Source organism: Microtus pennsylvanicus, chromosome 22 (genome assembly GCF_037038515.1).
Source record: "Microtus pennsylvanicus isolate mMicPen1 chromosome 22, mMicPen1.hap1, whole genome shotgun sequence".
Lineage (NCBI taxonomy): Eukaryota > Metazoa > Chordata > Mammalia > Rodentia > Cricetidae > Microtus > Microtus pennsylvanicus.
In genome coordinates this window covers 28,057,910-28,084,771 of record NC_134600.1, presented here as the reverse complement: position 1 = coordinate 28,084,771, position 26,862 = coordinate 28,057,910, and positions in this window count along the sequence as shown.

The window sequence follows — 26,862 nt, the reverse complement described above, 5'->3', positions numbered from 1 at the left end:
CTGGTAAGAATTTGCCTGCTTATTCATAATGAACATAGTATCAAGCCTAGGATAATATTATCAAGTCTACGATGGTGCTATCAAGTCTATGATAGTATTATCAAGTGTGATTGCAACTCAGTGTTACAATTTGAGTGAGTGCCCTTTTGCCACAAAGAGAAAGCAGCTGGTTCTCACAGCCTGTCTTCTTCTATCACAACTTCTACCATCACCAGTTGTGATTCAGGATGTGACAGCCTCAGGCAAGAAATTCAGCTTTCCTGCCATTCTTACCTCAACTTTTTCAGGCAAAAAATTTTTACAAGGTCAGGGTTCATTTCTAGAAAACAGAAATAGTTGTTTTTATCTTTTATGCCTTGCAGTTTTTGAGGATGGATATTGCAAATCTCCTTGTTTTGCATATCTGGGAAACTCTTGCATGGAGGGCTAAGATGGTTTCTCCATTGCTGATTTGTTCGTGTGGTGTGAAATCATGAATATTTCATTAATTCTACATTAGTCAAAATAAAGATGCTACTTGTTTCCCTAGTCATTTAATGGTGGTCTTTGTCAGATTTATTACCTAAACACCATTTTACTGAACATTTTTTACTTGATCAAGATTATTATGTTAGTGTAGGTATCTCAGTTTCTGAAAGTCAAGTTCCTGCTTTGATCTGCTGCCATCAACACTGTAAATTCATCTGTGCTCTCTGTTTCCTTACAGCTTCATCTGCTTTACCAAGGGCAAGAGAATACTGTACATGAAAGGTGTGAATGAAAACTATGTAAAGAAGTTAAATGACCACTTGAAAGGAACATAAAGGTAACTTTTGTTTATTTTTAAAGCTGTTGACAGACTACAATTGAGTTGTAATCTGAATATATTTGATTTAAAGTGATATTTATTAAAATATTAGCTATTTACAATAAAAACAAGTTTAAATATTCAAAAATATATAATTAAAAGTCCATTATAATTTTGTTTACTTTGTTCAGGCACAGAGATATACCTTATCTTTAAAAGATATTGCTACAGAAAATTACAGCTGAAAAGGAAATTCTTTGTCCAGTTCAGGGTGGCTTCCTTTTTAAGGATCACATGTTTCTTGGGCTGCTTGGTTTATTTATGTTTGAATATTTTAAATCCTCTGTTTATATAAACATTTAAAAAAATTCCTATAATAAAATCAATAGAATATCATTCTTTGCTTATCGTCTCTGTACCTCTACTACCTAGGTCACATGGAAGATAGATGAAAAGGGATTCCCACAGTCCATATCCTCACAATAACCTCCCTTAGAGAATGAAATATAATATAAAAACAAAGTAAAAATATACTTGAAACTATTATATCCTTAAGGAAATATAAAAATATTCTGTATTGCATTAAAAATAAAATCTAAAATTACTAAAAAATATTTTATAATCAAGAATAATACTAACAGACTCACTTGAAATAGATATTGAGATCCTGGAGTTAATATCCATTTTGGAGATGACCCACATTGTCAGTAAGTTGTTTATAGCAATGGGTTTCAGGACCATTTAGACTGTATAGTTACAACCACAAGTATAACTCCAAATTGGTCTGGTGCCTAGTTAGAAGCTTCTTTCTCTTCTTTCATTTATTAAAGGCATCACATGCATCATGCTGTGTAAGCCTTGCTAAACTTGTTGAATTATTAGACAGGAACCTAAACACCTCACACAGCAGCAGCTGCTAAGTCTAGTAGGTGGTTTTGAACTCTAATCGAATGGCACTTATTTGGTTCAGTGTAGATTCATTGATGTAAGTGTGACACACATAATTATTTTGTATGGCTCACCATTTAAGTATTATAAAGTAATGACTTTGTGTACAGTTTGTGTTCATAAAAACTTTTTAGAAACTAGTGCCAGCAATTTCTTCTGCATCTCCGCACAAAAGCAACCTTTAAATGCTTGAGAAAGAACTAGTGTTCACTGAAGCAAAAGTGCAAACAATGGCGTTAATGTAAACGTGAGTGTACTGTGGTGCTAATTAATGAAATAGTGAGATATTCAGGTGGTTAACATATAAAAGAGGCTGCTGTGTTTGTTGGTGTTCTTCCCCAATGTCCACACCCTGGAGGAGAGAGAGGCAGAGTGACTTTGAGGACATCCTGGGCTAAATAATGAAACCCTGCATCAGTGTGTGTGTGTGTGTGTGTTTGTGTGTGTGTGTGTGCGTGCGTGCCTGTGTGTAGATGTGACTGTGTGAAAGAGAAAGAAATGGGAATGGGTAAGAAAAGTTGGAAAACCTCCTAGTTTTAAGTAAGAAAAACATTAAGAGTGGCTTTTAGGCCATTGGGAAATCTAAAAATATTCAAATGCTCAAGAACATTGAAAACTGGGTCTAACTAAGTAGTGTAGAACAATGTTCTCCGAGTACTCTCCAAGTAATGCCGCTGAAGTCCATTAGAGACCATGCTAGATCCTGAATCGCGGGGCTAAGTCAAAAAGTCTTCTAGGCCTCTCTCGAGCCTTCTAAGTTTCAATTCCTATACTTTAAAACCATCAAAAGCAAATGAAATGTGTGAGCGTTCCTTTCCAAGGAGACTGAGCAATATCATTTGTTTTTCTAGTTAGCTAAACAGAAGAGCAGAGGGTAAACTTAGGAGGCAAAAAGGAATTATTGGAGTGAGAGAAGAAAACATGGATGAAGCAGTCCCAATTTTCTGGAGAATATATAAAGGAGTTATAAATACCAGCTTATAAAAATTCCCCTTAGATTTTTCCACTTTGTAGGAAAGTTCTAATATTTTATATACTCTTTCAATTCAAGATTTCACTTCCAACTCTCCTCTAAGTGTTCCCAATACATCACTTCCTTAAGGTTGAAAGAATTCTTTTATTTAGTCTCCTGGCATTTTTCTTTTGGATATCTTGGCTTTAGAAAATTCAAAATTTTTAACGGAAATTGCTGACAAAATCCACAACAGATGGGAAAAGACTATAAAATGTGTGAAGGAAGAGCATCTCTTCTTGAACTCCAGACGTGTTGTGAACCACAGACCCTGTCTGCAAAGGCGCCTTTCATTTTGCTTTCTTTCTTAAACTGAGGAAGAGGAGAGAAAACGTCAGTTTCTACTATCACCATAGTACACTTAGTACTGTGTATGCCTGTGGTTTGTGTGTGTGCATGTGTGTTAAATACAAAGCAAATTGAATATAATAGCTTCTAGAAACATTGACAAGATGAACAAAAAAATATTCATACAATTTTGGCCATAATTAAATGTGAAAATATAGGACTATAGCCACAATCAATCAATCTTTAATTTCTAAAGATCAATGTAACATAGCATATTTAAAAATGCCCCGAGAAAATGAAGAAAAATTAATGTTCCTAGACACTACATACTACACAGCAACTTTATGTTTTGATCAGTTTGTTCTGTGTCTTCCTTTTGCATCTGACTCGGCATGAACAGAATTTGACCAGAATCCAATCTTTGTGTGTCATCTCTCTGAGGAGCTACTTGTGATTGTGAAGGAATGTTTTCCTGCTAATTCTTACATTCTCTCCATCAGCTAATTAAGTTGGCATGGACTCCCATATTCTTGATAAGAAAGGCCCTAGGGACTCGGGAGGGGCTACTAAACAGCTTTGACATATTGACATCTGTTTGAATCAGACAGGTCTGTGTTTATCAGATGGGCTAGGGAAACATTCATTTTAATTCAACATATGCTGTTAGTTTTCATTACTCTACTGTATAAATAAAACTGAAATCACTGAAGAATGAGGCCAAATTCAATATGTCAAAGAATCACACCTATTAACAAGAGGTTTCTGATATAGAAATTAGATTGGCATCCATAAATAGCCTGCAAATGTCGTATGTTTCATCATATATCATTTCAGCAGTAAAGCCAAGACTTTTAAATGTTAAAATATTTGGCAAAAGGAAGGTTTTATTTCTTCTCATAAAGCCAATATTAATATATCTTTTACTGTTGACTACATTTCACCTCTATCTTGCAGAAACAATAACTCTGTGGAATATATAAAAACTAAGGAAAAATCTAGAATGATGGGTACCTAAGTATGAGCTGAACAAGGATTACAATGGATATGCCAAAGTGGACAGGAGAACGACCATGAGACTTCATCCCACAAAGAACAAGAGGCAACTAAGCCATGCAGACTCAAGAGAAATCATTTTCCCCAAGGAAGAGCAGGCACACTGGTTATCAGATATCAAATGGTTAGTCCTGAACAAAACATATATGTGAGCAACATTATACCGATTAAGCAGGTTGTGTTTATGATTATATACACATATACACAAGCTACACACACACACACACACACACCTGACAACAATGAATGGAAAAGGAGACCATAAATTTGAATTAAAGCAAGAAGGGGTATATGGAAAGTTTTGGGGAGGGTGGTGTAATTATACAACAATAACAAAAATAAAAGAAATATTTTTTCTAAAACTGGAAGGATTAAATTACTATAGTATTTTATATTAAGAGTTTTTGTGAATTGCTAAAATTTCAGTTCACTAAACAGCAAGTATAGACAAAAGACATAAAAGACATTAAAATATTCATCATTCTCATAATCAATAGTAAGTCAGACTTTATTTAATTTTATGTGGCTTATTCTGGAACAAAGAGAAACCTGAAATATCTATGTTCATTCCTGTGTCAGTATTTTCTTTGAAAATTAACACGAATATTAAGTCAAGTGATTACTTTAGAAAATACTCGATTTTCTCTGAATAGTATGATGTAAATTTTAAAAAGGAAAGAAATACCTTTGAATCAGTTACTGTGAGGATTATGTAAGTGATAGGAAACATACCCTGAGATATTAAGTTAAGAAGGCAGGTTAGAAGCTTCCTCCTGTGCCCTAGTGATGGACAGAGTCGAAATAAGAACAAAGTAAAATAATTTTATTTCAATGACAGAAAAACATGAAAAACCCACAAAGGAAGTGGAAGATACCTGAAAGGGGTATGAAAAGGATGGGAGGATGAACCTGTTGGAAACACACCGGACACAGCTCTAGACTTGCAGGAAGCCTGGCGGTGGGGCAAAATCAGGGAGCCATGTCCAGAAGGTAAGTCAGGCTAGAGTTGGGCAGTGCTGAGACCCAGGAGTCAAGGAGCCAGGGGTGAGCACCTGAGCATCATTTTGAAGAACAATCGGGTGTCAAAAATTTAGCTACTTAATAAGGCTAAGATAAAGGGATATCCATAGATTTTGGAGACAAATTTGTATTCCCAGAGGCCAGAGAGGCAGAGTGAGACAGTTGTGGATAGTGTACAAGTCACAGGAGGGGAGCGTCAGGCATGGGATTGCTTAGACGAAGCCAGTGAGTACAAACCATATTTGACTTTCTGGATCTGTGTTACCTCACTCAAGGTCTTTTTTTCTAGTTCCATCCATTTGCCTGCAAATTTCATGATGTCATTAAAAAATAATCTGATTAATACTCCATTATGTAAATGCACCACATAATCTTTATCCATTCTTCAGTGTGGAACATGGAGGTTGTTTTAAATCTCTTGCTATTAGAGATGAAACTGCTGTGTACATAGTTGAGTAAGTGTTCTTGTGGTAGGATGAAACATATTCGGGTGTGTGCCTATGAGTAGTACAGCTGGATCTTGAGGTATATCAATTCCCAGTTTTCTGAGAAATCCCCATATTGATTTCCAAAGTGTCTATACAAGTTTATAATCCCACCATCAAGGAAATGCTCCCCTTGCTCCACAGATGCACCAAAATGAGTTGTCACTGTGTTTTTGATCTTAACCATTCTGACAGGTGTAATATGGAATCTCAAAGAGGTTTAATTTGCATTTCCCTCATAGCTAAAAATGTTCAACATTTCTTTAAGTATTTCTCAGCCATTTGAGATTCCTCTATTGTTAGATTTACACCACATTTTTAATTGGATTATTTGTTTTTTGATATCTCATTTCTTGAGTTCTTTATATATTTTGGATATTAGTATTTTATGAGACGTGGAGTTGGCAAAACTATTTTCAAATTCTGCAAGCTGTTTCTTTCTCCAATTCAGAGTGTTTTTGCCTTACAGAAGCCTCTTTTTTTCGTGAGGTTCTATTTATTAATTTTTGATCTTAGTGCCTATATTATCAGTGGTCTTTTCTGAGTATTGTCTCTGATGACAAGGCATTCAAGACTATTCTCCACTTTCTTTTCTTTCGGGTTCAGTGTGTCTGTTTTTGTTGTTTCTGTTTTATTGGTTTATTTTTTATTGTTTTCTCATATATTAAACCCTGGTCACAGTTTCCCTTCTCTACCCTCCCCCAAGCATCTCCACAAGATCCTCTGCCTCTTCACCCTCAGGAAAAAGTAGTTTTTCAAGAGCTATCAACCAAGCTGAGCTTAATATGCTACAATAAGACCAGGTGCATACCTTTCAACAAGGCTCAATGAGGCCACTCAATAAGAGGAAAAAGGTACTGCAAACAGGCAAAGGGGTGAAAAGCAGCCCCTGACTCCTACTATTGGGTAGAGAGCCCAAATGAGTCCCGGTCAGTTGATTATGTGGGTTGTTTGTTCATGGTGGCTCTGAGCCCTCTGGTCCCTCCTCCCTCCAATCTTTTCTCACAGTGGTCTATAAGACTTCCCAGACTCCACCTAATGTTTGGCTGTGAGACTCTGCTTCTGCTCCCATCAGTTGCTAGATGAACTTTCTTTGGTCTCTCTGATGGCAATTTGGTGAGGCTCCAGATGCAGAACTCTCTGCAGGCAGGACACAATGTAAGTTAGAGATTCTGTGACTGGATGTTGTATATTTAAGCATTCTCTATTTAGATCTGTACCTCATTTTCAATCAGATTATTATGTTTGTTTATGTCTAGTTCCTGGGTTCTTATTTAGGATATAAGCTCTCTGACTAATGTGGAATTGGTGAAGATCATTTCCTACCCTTAGAGGCTGCTGTTTTATCTTATTGATGTGTCCTTTGATGTACAGAAGATTTTCAGTTTTATATGGTTCTATTTATTGATTTTAGTGTCTATGCTATTAATGTTCTTTTCAGAAAGTTGTGTTAACTTCAAGAAGTTGTCCCCTGTGCCAGTATTTTCAAAGCTTTTCCCCACTTTATTTTCTATTAGGTGCAATGTATCTGGTTTTATGTTGAGGTCTTTGATCCACTTGAACTTGAGTTAGATAATTGCATTTTTCTCTATACGGACATTCAATTAGATCAGCACCATTTGTTGAAGATGGCTTCATCTGTCCATTGTGTATTTTTGGCGTCTTTATCAAAAAGCAAGTGTTTATAGGTGTGTGGTTTTATGTCTGGGTCTTTGGTTTGCCTCCTTTGATAAATAAATCTGTTTTATGCCAATATCATGAGGTTTTATTGTTTACCACAGCTCTGAAGTAGAGCTTGAAATCAGGGATGGTGATACATCCAGAAGATCTTTTATTGTTCAGGATTTTTTTAGCTGTCTTGGGATTTTTTTTTTCATATGGAGTTAGGAATTGTGTCATCAATGTTTGTAAAGAATTGTGCTAAAGTTTTGATGGGGATTACATTTAATCTGTGATTGCTTTTTTGGTTGGATGGCCATTTTTACTATGCTAATCTGATCGATCCACAAGCATGACAGATCTTTTTATCTTCTGATATCTTCTTCAATTAATTTGCTAGATACTTGAAGTTTTGATCATACAAGTCTTCCTCTTGCTTGGTTAGAATTACACCAAGATACTTTTTAATGTTTGAGGCTAGTGTTAAAGGTTGTTTTCTTGACATCTTTTTCAGTTGTTTTGTAATTCCTATATAGTATTCTTACTTTTCTTTTCCTATAAAGTATTCTTACTTTTCTTTGTTGTTTGTATTGTTCTCTTTGCTTTTATTTTACTGATTTCAAATATGATTTTGATTATTTCTTGGCATTTACTCCTCCCGTGTATGTTTACTTCTTTTTGTTCTTTCAGTTGTATTTTTGCTAGTATGAGATCACTTTAACTCCCTTATGTAGGTACTTAGTTCAATGAACTTGCCTCTAGCACTGCTTTCATTGTGTCCCATAAGTTAAGGTATTATGTTTATTCATTTTTATTGTATTATAAAGATTCTCTAATTTTGTTCTGTCAGTCTGTCTTGACCCATTTTTCATTCTGTAGAAAATTGTTCAGTTTCCATGAGTTTGTAAGCTTTCTGTTGTTTGTTTTGATGTTGATATCTATCTAGTTTTAACCCATTGTAACTGATAAGGTCTTCACTAACCTATTGTCTACATATTTTTTAAATATTTTTTTTTCATTTTGTCTTCCTTCCATTATGATAGAAACAATCTCTAGCTTAAGTATTGGAAATACTCAATGACTTTACCATTCAATGTAAGCTGGGTATTTGTTCCCATCACTCAGTCTTTCCCACCAGCCAGCTCCCAAATAACCACACAGATATGTAATATTAATATAAATACTCACCCACTAGCTTAGGTTTGTTACTCACTAGTTCTTACAACTTAAATTAACTCATATTTATTATTTATGCTCTACCACACAGTGGTACCTTATTTCAGCATGGCATATTCATCTTGTTTCTCTCCACATCTCCTTGTAACTCCCTGTGACTCCACCCTTCTTCTTCCGTGCATCCTTAGTTTGACTCTCCTGCCTCATCTTCTCCTGCCTTTTGTTTAGTCAGCCTTTTACTAAACCAAACAGAAGGTGCCTTGTCAAAGACACCTTCAGAGTGTGCGTAAAGATTATTCCATAACAATTCACAATTCTCTCCCTGCAGATCATATTCATCTACTGTAGAGATTATTTTTCTATATTTCTTTCTATATATTCTAGGACCACCTTACACCCCGAGAGTCATAATGTGCAGAAGAAACTTGGACAAGGCTCTTTGACCTCTTCTTTTCTGCAAAAACAGAAGTTTCAAATTTCAGGGAAAGACCATGAATAGGCAAAAGCTATAATGATTGTATAACTTTGTTCTCTTAAAGCTATATTAACCGAATTAAAAACACATAATTTAAATAGTTAATTTTTAAAGACATTTATGCAGAATTAGTATAATGGAAGAAATCCATTCCTAGATTTGTGTTTAATAAATGTTCTTAAAATTAGCAAGTATTGTTACATAAAACTTATTAAAAGACATTAAATGGTAAATCCTCTTTATTTATATTATTCTTTAAAATATGTATGTTTTGGAATTGATGGCCATATATGAGCTTCTAAAAACTTATCTGAGAAGAAAAAACCTATTTTGTTTAGGTTTTTAGAGTTTGAAATTAAAGAACTTATTAAATCTGAAATATAGTTTTTTACAAGTTATTAACGACCTTCAAAGCATTCCTCCAGGTGTGTAATTTCATTGTGGAGGAAATCATTATTGACACCGGTTTTGTTTGTTTAATCCACCATCTGTCATTACCTTTTCCGTGACACTTAGGTTAGTATACTCTAATATTCCTTTGAGAGCTGGCATAGGATTTTGAAGTGCATGTACAACTTCTTCAAGGATTAGAGGTAAGTATGCTAAAATATATATGGGAACCTGTCTTAAAGTTTAAAAATGTACTTTGTTCATTAAGTAATATTGTCCAAAAAATTATGGTTTAAGCAATAAGCAATTACGTTTTTGATAGAAATTCAAACTGTGTATTCATGTAGGCTGGTGTAAATAAGGAAATTAACCAAGTAACATTCAAATAGCTGGAATATGAGCTCAATTTAATGAACCATTGATTTAAAAACAAAAGTCGCTGAGTAGACTAAAAGAGTCATTTCCATAATTCATTTGAGAGTGTTTCCTTTGCTGAAATAAATGCATAGATTAGTAAGGCACTGTTTGAAATTAAAATAAGCAAAACTGTTCCAGTTCTATGCCAAACATTTGAGTAACCTCTGTGATGGGTCAAGTCCCAGTCCAGTACTCCGGTATCAGCCTACGCCATGCTTCACTTGGATTGTGCATAATTTTTTCAAGCTCTCTTCTTGGAGTTAATGTCCATTACAGCAGTTGCATATAGTACAGCCCACTTCCTATTTGCTTCATGGTTACATTTTATTCAGTAGTCTGCTTAGTGGGGTTTATTCTCCAAGTTTAGTAACTTTTTCCTCATTTAACTTTCCATTAATTAGCTTGGTTGTATTGCAGAAGGGCCAGATTGTTTCGTGCTGATCTCGTGACCACTTGGGTCAGCCTGATCTCGGCAGCCTTAGCATTTTAGTTAGATTGTAGATAGCTTTCTTCTCAGCACGAGCAAACAAAGCTAGTTGTTTACCTTTACGTTGGTGTTGTGCTCAAACCTACCTACAACTTAAATTTTAGGCCATACCTTCACCAAAATTCTAGAACTGGAAAGGACTCTAAATATTCATTTTGAATAATATTTAATTATTTTTATGTTTTTATTTTGTACTTTATTTTATATTTTATTATAAAGTAGTATTTCTCAGAATCTTAATTATATAGTAGTATTTGGTGTAGTCCATTACAAACAGGATAATCTCCACTGGACAATTTTAACTAGGCTTTGTGTTAGATATCATTTTTCTTAAATCAAGAATATGATTTATAAAATAAGAACATGCTATAACTGACAAACACCATAGCTATAGCACTCTGAAAATTCAAACTATAATACTGGCATGTTAAAATTATAATAATGATATTGAAGCAATGATCATTGAACAAAGAGCTATATATGAAAAGGCCTTTGTACATACTTTAAAATTTTATATTTCATCGACTATTAATAACCAACCATACATATATTTTGGATTACAGTCTGTCTTAATATACATACACAATGCGGGTTCATTAACTCTGTGCAGAGATTACAGTTCATATAAATTGATGAAAAAGCTTATCTTTATCCACAATGGCATGGATATCTAATCACAACAAGACCAAAGGGCAGACTGTGTGAAATCTCTTTCCCTTAGAACTTCCCTCTCCTCCTTCAGGTTTCCCCTGGAGGCTCCTATGTACCTTTGCTGAGATTGTCTCAGGCCACCGCAGCACATCCTAAGCAGTTCCTAGGATTGTACAGAAGTGATACCCAAATTCTTTCCCTATGAACATCTCTGAGTCAACAATGGACTTAGTAGTTAACATCCTAGCTCTCACAACCCCCGACAGCAAGTCTGCGCATGCTCCGAAAGCTTCCTAACGTTCCCCAAGTAGTGAGAAGCCACGCGCGGTACCACTCCACCGCTCCTTCTCTATTTCCATGCTCCCTTGGGACACTGCCGACAGAGCTGTTCTCTTGAAGATGCTAGCCTCTAATTAAGATTCTAGAGGAAAACTGTGAGTTGAATTATAACCCTCTTCTGTAAGTGATAAGACCCCGAGGTGGAGAAATGATTCACAGGGAATATAACTATGTTTAACTTGAGATTTTCTTCTCTCCATGTGTTATGCTTCCTGTGAAAAGTCTTCGGCTTATCTTTCTGTATCTCTAAAATTGGGGTGGACAGAGCTTCTTGCTAACAGATATAAAAGCGAGCAGGCCAAACCAGTGATGACATCTAAGCGTGGGACATACAGATTTTCCAGGTGGATTTTGGTTTGGCTCTAAATAAAATATTTAGATTATTGATAATACTAGGTCAGGCATTTAAACAAAACAAAATTCTAAGATTAACATGCCACAAATCAGATTTATTCCTCATAAACAAATTCCCGTGCTTACTTTCACTAAGTATGAAATACATGTAAAACGCTGACTTTCAAGCAAAGGCTCTGCTGTCACTGAAAAGGACATAACAAATCTGAAGGGATTATGTTTGTCCATGTCGTCGTCTTCTCCCACTCCAAGTTTGATCTCTAACAGGCTGGTGGATATATGGCCTGAAGTTTTGATTAGACAGCTGTAAGCTGCCACCAAGATGTAAGTCGCAATAATGTACCGTTGGAGATACCTTACCCTGCTTGTCATTGTTTGCAGCTCATACATTTCACAGGTGGGTCATACTGCTGATTGCTTTACTTACATCTTGGAGGTTGATACATTACTGTCAAATACTACAAGAACTACACCTTGTGGAAGAAACTTCCACATCAGTTCCAGCTCAATTCTTCTAAGTTTTGTGTCTGAAATATGTGCCTTATTCAGCAACAGAGTCATAACTTCAAATTTTGAGAAACATTCAAGGGAATGGCAACAACCTTTTTTTTTTTTTTTGATTTTTCGAGACAGGGTTTCTCCGTAGGGCAACAACCTTTTGATTGTCCTCATATGCAGAATCACTCTCATGATCACTCTTATCACTAGACACAATGCCTTTGGTATCCTTACTGCCTTTCTAGGCTTTAGTTTTCTATACCGTTCTTACTTCCCTGAGACTCTTTTCTTGCATTCTTTTTGAGCCTTGTGTGATATGCGAGCTCCTTGAAAAAGGCCCTCTTATCTGTGGGATCTGCTCCTGAAGCCTCTTGAACCCTGAAATCCCTTTCTCACAAACCACCAACATCCATAGTAAGGCTGGACTTGAAAATTTTACATGGAGATTTTTTTTCTGTCTCTGAAATTGTGTCATTTTATAAAGAGGAAATGCATCTAAAATTTCTTGTGAAATGATATCTCTTTAGGTTAAACAGGGTTCAGAGAATGCCTGACAATAGTGATAATAAACCAAAGAAAATTGAGCTTCTTAGTGGTGTGTTGCTAGGATTACACAGAAAAGAGCAATCCATTACTTCACAGTTGGCCACAACCGAGACCAAAATTGACAACTTCCTTTTTACTGTTGTTTTGGGGAAAACATCAAGGTCTTATTTTACCAGAACATTCCTTACTATCTTCAGTCTCTGAATATGTCTGAGCCCTCATTTTTAAAGAACTGAGGCCTTACTGACAAATCATGAGCTCTTGCTGCAAATATTTTCCATCACGCTGGTCCCTCTGGACTGGGTTTTCTCCATCTGCCTGTCCCTGAAGCTGCAAATTAATTATGCACTCTTTGGCCTATTAGCTTAGACTTCTTATTAACTAATCCTTATATCTTAAATTAACCCATTTCTATTATTTTATACTTTACCTCAGACTCAAGGTTTGTTACCTCATGCTTCTTGGGGCATGGCATCTGTCTGACACAATCTTCTTTCCTCCTCTATCTCTACTTGGATGTTCCCACCTTTCTATATTCTGCTCTGCCATAGGCCAAAGAGCTTCTTTATCAATCAGTGGTAATAAAACATATTCACAGCATTCAGAAATAAAAGGATGTCAGCAGTAGGTACAATGGCCATTGCAAAAAGGCATAAGTAATTGCCCAAACAAACATCAGTGGTAGAACAACAGTTTCATGATGTAAAATTTCATTAATATCAGCATTTTTCCTAAGAAAGCACGTGTTTGACCTATCTTTGAAAGTGCACTGACTTAAGTAAGATCAGTCTTTCCTGTGTTATTTTACTTTTCAGTCACAATGCTTGCTTTGGCTCTTTAATGAAATATGCTAAGTGTGTTCATTCAGCATACTTCCTCTCAAAGCTATATACACATATGTATAACTTACATACTTTAAAACACGCACTTAGAAAATTTTAATTTTATGAATTTTAAGGACATAAAATCAGACTTGCTTATACCACTGTATTTCTGACATCTGACTCAGGGCTTCATAAATATTGTTCATGAAATTTGTACTGAATGACTGTAAATGAACAAAAGAGTTAAAAATCTGGTAATTCACATAGTATATTTGAGGAAGTTGCTTATAGTGTTGCAGCCTTTGGTATAATCTAATAATATTTAAATTATTTAATTCTAAGTAGGAAAAAATCTGCAACCATTATGGGAGGAACAGAGGAAGAACCAAGCTTTAATAAACTTTAGATCTGTTGTTAAATTTCCTTGACTTAAATGTAAACAACTGCAAAGGGCTGTGATTGTTTGGCTAAGTCTAAAACCAAAAGATATTTTAACTATTGCTTATCAAATGCTATGACTTTTATGAAAACAAGGGTCATTCAAGAAAAGAAGCATTTTTCTCATCATTTTAAACATGATTGCATGAGTAATAAGCCACTTGATCAGATTCCAGAGCCACGGAGGTGTTGGCTTTAGCTTTATAGGCTGCATCAAGCTTAAACTCACACGTTCTTCATTATGAGTGTATATATATTGAAAGCCAGTAAAATGTGGAAAAGAAACTTATGCTCAATGATTATTTACTTTGGGCTAAAAATGAATACCACAGCTGAATTCTTTCTATACCATTTTCTTCCTCAATTGGCCTCTGCATTTGAGAATAAGGACATGGGATTGTTAACGACCTGTATTGTTATAGAGATGTAAGTTTAACTTTTCTCTGTCGTCAGAGGTCAAAGGGCCCTTCCTTTTATTCCTTCTTTGTCTCTTTCCCCCACACATACCTCCACTTTAGAAATACGGTTACCTACAATAAGATCATGTTTCAGCTCTGCAGAAGACACATACTTAGGTCTCACTCCATCCATGACAAGATGCGGCCTCCCATGTCATCTGCTACTATAGCAATGGAAACATAATTCATGTCGCAGCCTAAACTAGCATTCTATGCTAGCAAGCACACGGCATCAGCCTTATGGAGATTTCTGATTTGAGTACTAGGCTTCATGTCCTGAACTTGTCAATATCATTATAGAAGCTTTTCTTTTTTTTCTTTCTTTCTTTCTTTTCTTTTTTTTTTTTTTTTTTGCAAAACACGTGTTTTATATTCACTGAAATGTTATTTTTTTTTATCAGAAAGTGTATTGCACAGCCTGGTTAAATCTGTATTAAGTGGCTTTGCCTGAGAAGTATTTTTCAGATTAAAGGTTTATTTATCCAGCTTCCTATTGGCATTTGTACTAAGGTATTTTTACATCATAGTTAAGACTCATAGAATGACTTTTAAGAAGCAAGTTACTATCAAGCATGCATTTAGTCTTTGGTTCCCTAGGCTAGTGTGTATGTGTGTGTATGTGTGTGTATCATATAGTCCTGACTGGCCTCAAATTCACTATGTATTCTACAATCAGCTTGAACTTCTATCCCTTCTGCATCAGCTCTCAAGTGCTGAAGATTATAGGTCTGCAGCTCTGCTCTAGCTCTATATGGTGCTGTGCTGTCAAGTCAGGGCACTGAGCTTGCTACACAAGGACTCTAAAAATGGGGACTACCACCCTACTACCCACCTCAAGAGAGGTTTTGATGTATTTTAAATTTCTTTTTATTTGTGCTTTATCATTATGTAGCTACAGGTTGACTTCAAACCTAGCAGAATGCTATTAAATTGCAAAAAAAGAATAGTCATAATCATTAACAAATAAGACACACTTCAAGACATGGCTTGTTCTCTCATCATGCTGATTCGGTATGTCAAGTGTGAGTCATCTGGTGTCAATCAGAAACACTGCTACATAACAGAAGGATGAACCATCAAGGTAGTCAACATTTGGTCTATACCTGTGTGTATGTGTACAACCTGCATGCAGGTGTCCACAGATGTCAGAAGAGGAATCAGTTCCTTTGGAGCTAGAGTTACAGACAGTTGTGAGTCACCATATGGGTGCTAGGAACCAAACCAGGATCCCCTAGATCATCTGCAAAAAGACTAAGAACTCTTAGCTCCCTAGTCATCTCTCTGACACCCCCATCAGAGTATCTTCTTATCCATAGAATTTTCTAACCTTATTCAGGTGTTTATGCACCTTTAGTTTGTATAGCCTCATTATACTCTCAAAAATCCTCAGTAAGTGATCAGCCTACTATTGTCCTAATACAAATATTAAGAAAATTTACATTATTTATAATTATGAAATAAGCTCATAGTAACACTGCCCCCTGTTGAATATAAAGCAGATTATTCCCAGGCCATGAAAGGGTAGGACTAGAGTTACTTCTGGAACAGAAGCTGCAATTACTCTTAAATAAATACATGAATAACTGGTAGTCCATTTCATTTACAACCTAAAGCGAAGCCAAGTGGTGTTTCAGGACTGCAGTCACTTTTAATGTCCTTTGAAAAATGAGACAGTGAGCTACTCCAGCCATCCTCTTAATGTGTTCCAGAAATTATTGTCTAGTATATAAAACTACTCACTGAACTTAATTATAGCTGAGGATTTTGAATTCTCCATCAGTTAATGTTTTCCACTGATACGATTCCATTTGTTTTCAAAGCAATTATGGGTATGAGAGAGTTTCCATCATAAATACCAAGGTTATAACCAAATTTCCCAGTGATTATTAAATAATGACAGTGTGACATCTTTGAAATAGAGATTTTTTTAAAAAAAAAGCTTGGAGAAGACTATATAAAAGGGGGATTAAAAATAAAATGTGCCTTAAGATTTTTATCCAACAATTTACTATTTCAAACCATTTAGTTGGTTTTAGCATGACAGCATTCATAGATAAATTAAGTTGCAGCATAATTCAAGGCGACTATTACAGACTTAGTCTGTGGGTTCAACTATCTGTTTGTGAATAGCAATGTAGGACAGACCATGTCTAAATACTTGTGTTAGGCTTTTCTAGCCAATTTCTATGAGGCACACAGAAGACAAGATCCTCCAGGAGCTTCCTATGGACCACTCTACCCACACATCACCCTGATCTACTATGTGATTAATTTAAAGTTATGATAATAACTGTTATTGGCAAAAGATGTTTGGAAGACCACTAAGAAGATAATGCTATAAATTAACTGATATTCTGGGCATATAAGTATTTCCAAGAACAATACTATAAACTGCCTTCGGACAGATTTTCCTATGTAAATAATTATACATTCATGAAGTGTCTTATTCAATTTTGCCAGTTATAAAAAACTGGGTATTTAAAGAGCAAATGTATTTGAGGGTGGAAATTGGAGATCAGATTTCTAGCACATTTGATGTTTTGGACAGCTTCCTTATTCTGGTTTGGAGACAACCAAGGAATAAACTCTCTTTCATCTCTTCTCATAAGGACACCGTCTCTTCACATAAGGGTTCAACTTTCATTATTTAGTTACATCCCAGTGACTCCACTACTAAACACAATTGTGCTAGATATCAGACTTCAGTATAGCAAGCAATGGGGAATACATTCAGTTTATGAGAAATTTTTCATTGTGACCAGTTGACAAATGGAAATTCTAATTCTGGGCTTTAGAAACTGGGAAAAGTATTAAGTCACTACAAACCAAGCTTAACTACAGCAAAAAGAAACTAAGGGTCAAAGATACAGGTGGAGAGAGATGACTCCATTGTTAAGAACATTTGTAGAAGAATCCGGTTCAATTCCTAGCATTCATAAAAAGTGTCAAAACTGGCTGTAACTCTACTCCCAGGAGACCTCTTTTGAACCCCCAGGGACTGTATTGCACACAGAGAACTTAACATGCACTCGTAGAAAACACAGTTTCACATAAAATGTAAAAAGATACATGGCAAAAAAACAATTCAAGATATGACTAGAAAACAGACAACACAGAAAGACTTAAACAATATATCTTTCAAATGCTGGAGGAAATGTAAGGCCAAGAACTGCAAAAGTGTCACTTTGGAAGACAAAGGTAGATGTAGAAGGCAATGGCGAAAATTACAAATCAACCCCCCGCAGGGCTCCAGTAGGTGGGAAGGAGCTGTTCGGTTTAATAAAGAGAAAGAATCACCATTTGGTGCCTAGAAAGAGACCTGTGAGAAGCTACGTGCTGAACCACGTCAGCCCCACAGCTCCCTGATGGGTAGAGGGAACGAAGAAGCTTGTTTGTTCTCTTCTTCCTGAGTAATACTGGGGATTGAGTCTTCAAGAGAAAGAAAAATTAGATCTACAAATTAAATCAGAAGACATATCCAGACCCACAAATACACAAACTAAAACACTAAAGTAGAAAAAGAACAACAGCATGACTCCTCCAGGAAAACCTGACTCCTCTCTTCAGGGTAAAAAGCTCCCCATCTAATGAATTCAAGGATATTTAAATAAATAAAATTCTAGGGAATATTTGCAGTAGCTTCTTTATAAAACTGACAAATGACCCCAAAATTGATAGAAAGAGGCAGGAAGATTCAAATTCTAGAGAAGCTACACAGCAATGATTCTCAACCTTCCTAATGCTGTGGTCCTTCAGTACCATTCCCTTGCTGAGGTGGCTCCAACCATAAATTATTCATAGCTGTAATTTTGCTACTGTTCTGAATTATAATTTAAGTATCTGATATTCAGCGTAACAGATATTCAGCTCAATGGGCTGTGACCCACAGGTTGAGAACCACTGACATAGACTCTTAGGTCAGCACAAATAGAAAATATATTAGCAAAATAAATGATGGTGTTAGCAACATGAGACAAAAACAGGTGGTTATTTGAAATTTTTGAAGAAATAAAAGGAGCGAAGAGAAATTCAGAAAATGAAAAAGGCAATGAGTCTAATGAGAAATGCAGGGGAAAGTTTGGGTAATAGACTGAACCCTGTAGAAGTGTGGTGTAATGTCAATATAAAAGCACAATCAGAACATAAAGGACTCTGGGATCTGATTGAGAAGCTAAGCCTGAGAAGCCCCAGGAGAGAGCAAGCTGAGATAACTTACTGAGTACACATCCGACTGAGTTAGAACAGAGAGTTTCCCAGAGAGGAAGATAGAGCCATCCAAACACCAGAAACTTTTTAACCTCACAGAAACTTAGCCCACACAGAAACCTCTCCATAACATTTTCTAATCAATCAATTTAAAATACAATGCAACAACAACTTTCAGAACATGGTAGGGAACTGTAAAACATTACACTGAGTGAGGTGACTCAGGCCCAAGAAGACAAACACCTTATGAAAACCCTAACTTTGAATTTTCAGAATCGTGTTTGCAACCTGGAGAACACATAGATGTTTAAATGGAAGTAGGGACCTTTCTAGGGAGAAGCCTTGCTGGTTGGGGTTCAGTAAGACCCATGTGATGTGTGAGAGCATGGAGTGGACCCTGGAAGGGGAAGGTTGGAGGGAAGATGGGAAAAGTGCTATTGGAGAAAGAAGGTTAGTTAAGAGGGACAATTAACCCAACTAAGCACAAAAGAAACCCATATGGAAACCTACTGTTTCATAAGCTCATATAAAAATGCAATTAATGAAGCTGGCATTATGGAACAGTGCTTAAGAGAACTTGCTGCTCTTGCAGAGGACCCAAGTTTGGCTTCCAGAATCGACATGGCTACTCACATACATCTGTAACTCTGGTTCCAGGAATTTGACACCGTATTTCAGCTTCCCTAGGTCTCAAATATAGCACATACATGATGCATACTTATGCATGCAGGAAAACAGTTAAGTACAAAAAATCCTAAATTATGTAATTAAAACATAGAATTTGAATGAAGGTAGCCTGTAGTTGTGGATAGTGTTTCTCTCAGAAGCCAGGATTTCAAATAAAAATTCTAATGCCAGGTGCTGGAATCTATCCTATGATTCCTGCTCATAGATGCCCTGAAAGCTCACTAAAACTCACAGGCTATTGGTATTGATTTTAACTGCATGTAACCTTCCAATTTAAACTTTCTCTAAAGTCACCAAGACATTAAACAAAATGAGAAACATGATGTATATTCAAAATGTCACAATGTTGTTTTATAAGAAAATGAATTCATATTGTATCTTTAAAAAGCAATAAATAGATAAGTAAATAAAAAGTAAATGTTGTAATGTCAGTAGTGACATCGGGATATATCCTGGACTCCCAAGGAACCATTTCAAAAGCATTTTATTCTTTGTATCATGTATGTAGGTGTCAGAATAATTATACTAGAGAAAGAGAAAAAGTATAAGATGTAGGTCTTCTCATTTCTTCATGCTACATATTCCAAATCTAAAGGAAAAATATAGCCATGGTATGTTTTAGGTTGTTATCAATTTCTCCTATAGAACTGAGAAGAGACCCTTTATCCTCCTTGACTTCATGAGGAATTCTGATGTTTTGGTAAGTAGCATCTCCGTTGAAGTTTAGGGTTCTTTGAACTCAAGCAAGATGGAGACCTGACACTTGACCCATGGGACAGATTCTTTAAAATTGTTGTTGTTTTTGCTTCCTAAATGACTTTGCACTGACAGTTTTATAAGAAACAAATATCATCACATAGATAATTGGTTAGTGATGTCACAATGCAATAAGCACTTTCAGTATTTCCATCTAACTTATATATCAATAAATACTTGCATATGGGAAGACTACTGTAAATTATAAATAATGGACTAAATATCAAACGCTATAAAGAAAAGTGATTTTTCTTCTTTGAAGCTGGTGGCACATGAATACCTTTGTGGCTACAAATGCCCTAAATACCGAGTCACAATATCCGTGCAAGACACTTCCACACAAGAAGTGTCATTATTTTATTTCAAAACTTCACTTTTCCATTGATTTTTAAATAGCCAACCCCATGAGATATACTTGAGTTTGACATGAGATAATCAACATAGTTTAGTGAGATGGATATGATACTCGATAGTTGCTATAATTTTTGCTGTTGAATATTCTGCTTATTGCTGTTTCTCCCATCTCACCCACAGTTTCTTACTTAGCACTTCTAAGACTATATGGCAGAATGCACTACTTTTGTTATGAGCTTATTTGAAGCATGGAGTTTAAACAAATACCTAATCACTAGTGTTTGTCCAGTAAAATATCCCAAATCTCTATGCAATCAAAATCTCTCTATGCAACATATTCAGTAATGGGATTGAGTGCTTGGGGCTTAGAATTGTGAAAGATTTAGTCATCACAGGCATCACAATTACCAGCATTCCTCTGGAGCACAGTTGTGAGTGACACTTGGATTACATTTCAACTCAGTGTATACTGCAAACCAACTAGCAGAAATCTTTTGGGACTATAAGATTTGACTCTGGCGAGGACATAAAAAGGCATCTTTAGAAGGAATCCTTCAGCTCTGTCTGTAAATGCTTGTGCATGGCACGGTACTCTCCTAATGCTATGCTCATGTGCTTTGAAGCAGAGTTTGAGGATTACGACTTTAGCATCAGTGAAAGGGCCAGCAGAAATGCTGCCCAATGCTCTTGTAACAAAGAATACTTTAGATAAAGCCAGTGATAGAGGCTGCTAGGTCATTGCAGAGACCTCAGAGTAATCGCTTGAAAGTGTTGGCCAAGAAGCTCAACCAGTAGATGCCTACAGTAACCGTCATCACTGATGTAGCCACAGCATGGACTGCCCATGTTAGGTGGGCACGAAAGCCTTCCATACCATCCCCAATTCATTTGCTCTTCTATCACAGATGGCCACTTTTCACTGAGAAGCCTTGTGATCTCCTAAACTTTTCCACTATATGATAATCATGTCCTCATCACAAAACACTTAAGGATTACACAATTGAGGATAAATACACTTTCTAAAGAGGGAAAGAAAGAAAGCAAAAAATATAAACAAGCAGGAAAGGGGGAATAAGAGATCTCTAGAAAGATAAGAAAACGCTTAAAAGAAATAACCAGATCAGTTATTATTAGACCACAATCATTACTGAGTTCAGCAGACAGTTTACAGGCTTGGGGGAATCTGGAAGTTCCTACCAATTACCTTCTCAGCTGTGATATGTGAGGAGGGGGCTAGGACACATTTTGTTAATGAGGAATGGGTGGGATGAGACAGAAGAAAACAGTAACTGTTGAGTTTTCAAATAACTATCTCAATATGAAGGAAAACAAACATTACTCAGGAGTTAATTTATAGTATGAAAACTTCAGAACTTCTCGTATATAATAAAAATTTAAATTCTCGGCTTATTCAAATTTTGGTAGATTATTTGACTTAGGACGTTGTTCAGATCTTATTTGAGAGAGAGAAGAAGGGATAGAGGGGCGTGGGAAGATAAGGTTCACAAACCTAGAGTGTGACCTTTTGTTCAAGGAACAAACATGTCAAACTTTTTATAGAAGCAAAGCTATTGTAGATTAACTCTGTAGATTTTGTATAGACACACATTATGGGATGATCAAAGAGAAAGAATGCGTGTAAGGGAGACCAACAAAAATAAGAGAATGCAGTAAAACAGTGATACATGCAGAATTTACTTCAAAGTTCAGCCAAGGTGCATGTCAGTCTGAGAGCCCGAAGGAACTAAAGTCCTTCTAAAATATTTCCAAGATACTTCAGAAGGTTGCAAAGCAAGGACTCCAACTTAGACAAACAAATCTTGAATTCATGATACTGGTGGTGTTATGGCAACACACACTTCACATTAAAGTATGTAGGAGGGAAAACAACCTTTAGTCCTCTCAGCAAGCCCAGGCAGCCGGCAGAAATGTTGTAAAATTGTGTTGGTTGAGAAGTTGAATCACCTTCTGATTGATTTGATGCCTGATTATGACCTGAAGCTATTTGTCAGTAGTGAGTAAGGCAGTAATGAGTAATGCATCAAAACCTTGGCTGGAGCTTGGAAAATGTTGGATGCACAGGATAGTAAACTGGGTGGGGGTCGAATGTGTTAAATGAGAAAACCGTGGATTCTGATTTTACCTTTGCTAAATTAGAACAGGGTTAGAGAAAACCTTTATGCTATACACATTTCCTAATCCATAAGATAATGTAGCTTATTAATCAAATTATGGATCTTTAATTAAGAGGGTTGTTCACCTGGCTTTCTTCTGCTTTGCATGGGATCAGGTAATCATGACTCTAATGTTCGGTTTAAACATGAGACATGTGTTTCTATCTCTGTTCCTTTCTTTTTACTCAGGATCTCTCATACATCCCCAGCTGCTTTCCAAAACATTTCCTTGAATTTCCTTCTCCAAAGTCTCTCCTGGACCCTGGTGTGTTGGGCTCCTAGCTTCAAATGACCACATGATTGACAAGAGCTTTTTTATTGTCAACCCAGCTTCATTACACAGTCTGAGTCAAAAAGGGGCTAGTTCCTCCCTTGGACAATTTTCACAGAAGTAAAATGTGTCTTTTACATATGCTCCACAACTGGTACTCTCATTGGTACATCTTGAAAGAATTTTGGTGAATGCTCATGAAATTGATTCCTGTCTTTCTGGCAGATGCTATTTGTCTGTCTTCCTTTAAGACTGAAAGCTATTTTGAAGTTTCTGTCTAAGTAGGTGACTCAGCCATAGTTCCCACGCTGTCTCCTGAAATCCCATTTTTGTGGCTGTTTTAAATCTCTTTGTCACGGGCCTCCTCTTTCTCTGGGGTTCTGCAGCTCATGTTCCCCCAAACCGTACCACGTATCCTGTGCCGTCATAAAGTATCTGCCAGGTGACTCTCAGCAGCGATGCATTGTTTTACAGACAGAACAGATGACACACAATTGCTGCCTGTACTGAGGTTGAATGCTTTCATTTTCCTCAGTGTTTTAAACCGCTACAGCCTTAACCGAAGCCTAATCCCACGCCAGCTCCCAGATGGCTGTGTTTTAAATCAGGAATGATTTCACCTGCTTGGGCAGAGTCCTCAGAGAGCAACCATTTGTTAAGTTCCATTGAACTACCCTTACTGCGGCTTAGAAAGGTAGATTTTCCTTTTCTATAGTTACAGATGGAGTCTTAGAGTGTAGGCTTAGGGAGATTATTTAACTCACCACGAAACTCTAGTAGCTGATATATTTATATCTATTGGCTCAGAAATAATCCAGCACAACACATGGGCTCTGGTGCTCTGCTTAGAGCAGATGACTTGCCACGTGACTCATTAGAACTGAGCAGCAAGCATCGTCCATCCATTTTAGACTGTCACTGGCTACCTCATGTGTCCAAGCCAGAAAACTGGACTACTTCTAAACGAGCTCTGTAATTTCAGTTCGAAGGCTAAAATGTACATTTACTAAACAGGCAGCCCACTGACCATGCCTGAACTTCTAGCCCAGGTTGTGCCACTGAGACCACGTTTTCTGTGATAGATAATGACCGGCCAGCACACAAATGCCTGAGCATTAGCTGCAGCGATGGTTTTCTTCTCGTTGCACTCCACCACTGTGCACTCCCGCAGCCCGTAACTGGCACTACAGAATGCCCGTTTGACTAGTGTGGCCAGCTGGTCCCGAGCATAGGTCACAAACCTGGTTCTGACTCCGATGTTCATAGGAAGCCGCGTCTGCTCCACCTTGAGTTTAAACTAGGGTTAATGGTTTAATGTAGCACTCATTCAAGATATTTCTACCCAGTGCATCCCAAAGAAGTGATATTCTGTTGGAAATATTCCTAGCAACATCAGTAACCTGTTGGTTGGCGAAATCATTTGGTATTTGAGTCAATTACTAGTTTTAGCTCCTGTTTTCTGCACATACTGTTTCTAATTTTCTTGCTGTCATATGTGACTTTTAAGTTTATATTTTCTCTCATTTTTCTTACACATCTGTGATCTTCCTTGCTGTCACATGGAACCTGGGAAGAGAAGAGATGAATTATAATGAATTTTTATGTATCTTAAAATTTCTCACAATCGTGTAACTATGTTAACTTTCAGATGAAAACATAGGTAGAAATTAATTATTATACTTTACATGCATTTATTTAGGATTTTTTGAAGAATAGTAGATCTCTTTATTTTATGTGTTAAATTTAAAAAGTAAATACTGGTTTTCATAAAGAAAATATGAAATATACAACTTATTAAGCGTTTCTGTAGAAGTAAATTGTGGGTTAGTTTTTCAGTGCTCTCTAAAAGATATGCGGATGATAAATAGTACATAGAATTGTTGTACTAAGTAAAAGTAAGCTATTCTTTCCCTCAGAAGATGTAAAGTGTGTGCACTCTGGTCCCTTACTGGAGTAGAGCAGGTTGGCTTTATCTGGTTTTCCATGTTGTTTTCAGAGACCAGGAATGTGCGAATGTTTAGTAGTTTATAGGCAAGTACCTATTTATGCCAAAATGTGCAATGAACACAATGAAAGGTAAACATTTTCTAAGATGGTAAAATCTAAAATTAAAAAATCTTGGTATTGCCTGGCAGTGGTGGCGCACACCTTTAATCCCAGCACTTGGGAGGCAGAGGCAGGCGGATCTCTGTGAGTTCGAGACCAGCCTGGTCTACAAGAGCTAGTTCCAGGACAGGCTCCAAAACCACAAAGAAACCCTGTCTCAAAAAACCAAAAAACAAAAGTCTTGGTATTGAATAAATGATGATCCATATCATCAGGGGATAGTTGTATAATTTTTGCATTTAAATAATGGGAAATCAGCTTTTTTTATTTTATTTATTTTTTTATTTTGGTTAACTTGAACTACTCACACCAGTCAGAAAATGTAGTATCTTAGAGTAATAATGGCAGCCACTGAATATTAAAGGAGGTTTAAAGTGCTGGATAATAACATTTTACTCTAATTATATTTTACATTCATAAAAACTAAAAGCATTGTTTATTGCTGAGAGAAGAGCACCTATATATCCACAAAAGTGAGATACTATGGGGTCACAACTCCAAAACACTATTGAATTCTGTTGCATAAATTCTCAAATAAACTGATGCTCAACTCCCGTGACAGAAGATTTGGTTCTGTTTTCATAAGTCTCATCATGGAACACAGTAGGGACAGTCGACAACAAACATTACATGCGTCAGGTACCAGTCCTCATCATGGAACCCGTTAGGGATAATCTATACCAAGCATGACATGCCTCAGTGGGAAGAGATTACTTAAAGAATGTCTTTGAGACAAGTGGTAGTGAACTCAGGGACAGAGGTGCCTTTCTTCTCGAAGATGCTGTCACTGTAGTTTCAGGAAGCATCAATGATATCTTCTCAGCAGGGAAACAGTCTGTCATACAGTTATTAGTAATTATCTGCTTAATTTGTAACTCTTATTTATTATTTTATTTATTGCACACTTCTTATTTATATTATGGTAATCTTTAAGTTTGTCTCTAGAGTTTTTGTTTGATAGTTTTCTGTTTCTTCTAGAAGATTTCAAAGTCATGATCACAATCTCCATACTCCTGTGTGATTTTGTCTTTGGTTTATCATCCATTGATTTTCTCTACTTTAACAAAGACCTATGAAAATTAGTCAGCTTCAATTGCAGTGCACATAACAGCTGTCAAGATTGGTTACTTTCTAGATTGTCATTCAAATTTTGTTACCTTTTCTCATTATCCTGGTGTTGAGAGGCAAAATAAATACAAGCACATAGCGGTGCATTCAGTACGCTTTAATTTTAGTTAGACAGATGTAGAAACAGGGCAGAAAGGTGCTAGAGAAAAGTAAATTTTATAAGAGAAAGAATTTTGAGTTTCTTGATAACTGTTTTGTTATGTAATTTTGCTATGTTAAAGTTAAAGCCTTCCTTTTTTTTTTTGTTTAAACAGAAAAAGGGAAAATGATGGAGGAAGGTCATTGGTTAATAAAGAAACTCCCTTGGCCCATTTGATAGGCCAGCCTGGTAAGGTTTTTGGGCTGAGGTGACACTGTGGATATTGCTTATTCGTAGATACTGAACGCCATACAGTAACCAGATCAGAGATTTGAATAGCCAGTTGTAGATCTATATAATAGATGAATAATTGGAAAATGTTAAATCATTCACTGTGGATTTATAAATTAAGATTAAATAAATCCTAAGGGATCTAACATTGTGTGCTTGTTTACAATATGAGTACAGCATATAGTTTGCACATATTAGTATATATCTACTAATATATACTAATATACATATAGTATATCCACATATATATGCATATATATACATATGTGTGTGTGAGAGAGAGAGGCAGGGTATATATACTAATGTGAGTGTGTGTAGAGGTGAGAGATACTAGGTATCTTTCTCAATTGCTTTCCTTCTTATCATCTTTTATTGTTTCATTTTTTGGCCTATATCTATATATACACACATATACATTCAATATAGCCTTATAATAATCCCAGGGTAACTTCATGGTGTTTATTTTTGTGTGTGTGTGTTTTTGTTTTTGTTAGTGAATACTGTT